The following is a 2,500-nucleotide window of genomic DNA, read 5'->3' as shown; positions in this document are numbered from 1 at the left end:
AAATATTTGAAATTTGGGTGTGAACGGGAGGTTTAGCCATGTGGGTCAAATTTGACTCAAATTTAACTCAATTTCGATTCACGTAGAAAGGTAGACGTGCCCAAATATTTTTAAATATTTTGACGTTTAAAATACATTCGGGTGTGGACGGGAGGTTTAGCCATGTGGAGGTTCAGCCATGTGGGTCAAATTTGACTCAAATTTAACTCAAATTCGATTCACGTAGAAAGGTAGACGTGCCCAAATATTTTTAAATATTTTGACGTTTAAAAAACATTCGGGTGTGAACGGGAGGTTTAGCCATGTGGAGTTTCAGCCATGTGGGTCAAATTTGACTCAAATTTAACTCAAATTCGATTCACGTAGAAAGGTCGACGTGCCTTAAAAGCTGGTCAGACTGCTCCCGAACTTCAGTTACTTAGTTGGTAGGTGGTCGGGGGAAAGTCCTGTTTGTGTGACAGGAGTTGTACAGCTGTTCGGTCCGTCCGTCCCTGTTTATAGTTCTCGCCGGAGGCTCTCCAGTATTTACCCACTCTAACCCGGGCGTCACCGCGTTTGTTGGGACAAATCAAGACAAACAACGGCACCAAAAGTGCACAAACAGTAACCAGCCGGGAGAGTTGCCGGGCACTCATGGCGGCCTCCGAACAACCACGAAACACGACTCGGGCTTTGTTCGGGAATATTCGTGATTTATGGCCGAAGTGCAGCGTTTTTAAGGGCGTAATTTACTGGCGATTAATTTTACGACCTGGCGGCATGGCTCCGCCGGATTGTACTGATAAAACGGGCCTGTAAATGTTTTAGATAGTTTTAAATGGCTACAAGTTTCTAATTATGGTTAATGTAGAACATTTTAGGAACTGGAAGGATCTGTGACTGCGATAGATCTTTGAATCGAAGCACGGGTACAAACAATAGGGATAAAGACAAAGTTTTAAAACAGAAAGCATATCCACATACATGTAGAACGATTTTAAGTGCAATACTCCAATAAAGTATGTTCACAGGTACGGTACCCATGTATATTTGTGTAATATTCTACCCAAACTACAACTGTTGGTGTGATAAGACGTTAAACATTGCCCGTGTGATGGGCCCTTAAATGTCATAGATCATACATTAAGATATCGTCTAGCAAACATGTTGTACAAGTCTGAATGTCTAACCCAGTTCAAAACGCCGTAGGGGATAGTCTATGTAAAGTCTATGTTGTCTACCGCATACTGAGATTTCTAAGTATTAGTAGATATACATACACAGTTGTACATACTCACTACTTACCATGTTACGGTACATACATGTAGTAGGACGGATACGGGAAATATTAGTACAATGTACATGTTTGTAGTCTTAGTGTAGGCAAGATCCATAAACACGTGTATACATGACTAACAACAAGTAAACCTACAAACGTACATACCTTTAATATATGTAGCCAATGTTCCAGTGTGGTTGAAGCTTTTACCAACCAAGAATGGACATGTACACTCTATGTATACGGTACAAACATTGTGATCTATTAAATAGTTCGAATACAGAGTAGCAAGATTAGTACGTATGCAAGATTCCAGTGTAGTCAAAGCTACATAGACACGTGTATACATGGCCTAACAAAAGGTAACCTACAAACGTACCTTACATGTAGCCAGCGTCCAGTGTGGTTAAAGCTTTTACACACAACATATCAGTAGTACCACCAACGGTGAGCTAGCAAACCTGGAACTGAACAGGGCACGCCGTGAAACGCGTCCTCGCACATTTGTCATCATCGGTACAGCTCCAGTGTTTGCCGAGTTTCCCGTCCGGCTTTCACGGGTACAAAGGTCAGATTGTTCCCTCTCAGAAGTTACATCAATCCTTGTCACATGGTTCAACCTGTGGAACAGGGACCATGGCACAAGGCATTATCCATTTAGCCTTTACCAGGCACCGCGGATCGCTGGAAAAATAGTAGAAATTGGCCGAAGAAAAAATATACCAGGGGAGGTAGCGAATTAGATCTTCTCTGTCCGGCTACCTCCCCTGGTACTAGTATATTATTCCTTTATTTCGGCCAATTTCTACTATTTTTCGAGCGATCCACGGTGCCTGGTAGAGGCTAGTATCCATTGGCCATTGGCCAGAGGAGTGTCCATTAGCCACCAAAGGCTAATGACCAATTGATACTGCCTTGCCACCGTATGATCTGTTTGGAGATTAGGGGAGGGCCGGGATCGATGGATTAATTTAATATCATAATTATAGCTTGATAATTCAGTATAGGATAGGTATTGTAATGTCCAACGATTCTAGGATACTGTTGTACACTATATACGTAACTACATGTATGAAGTAGGAGATGAGACTATGATAGTGAATATCTAATACTTAAAAGTGAAAGACAGTTTCCCAATACGTGTATACGGGATACACTGTGTGCTATATTGTAGGGGATGCTAAATTGTTGGTTTTACGTATGTGATGTCTCAACCGACGGTTAAACTTCCCCCCCCCCCCC

The sequence above is a fragment of the Branchiostoma belcheri genome, unplaced genomic scaffold (assembly GCF_001625305.1).
Source record: "Branchiostoma belcheri isolate BF01 breed outbred unplaced genomic scaffold, Haploidv18h27 scaffold5, whole genome shotgun sequence".
Taxonomy (NCBI): Eukaryota; Metazoa; Chordata; class Leptocardii; order Amphioxiformes; family Branchiostomatidae; genus Branchiostoma; species Branchiostoma belcheri.
The sequence above is the reverse complement of the archived record's forward strand: the minus strand, read 5'-3'. Positions refer to the sequence as shown.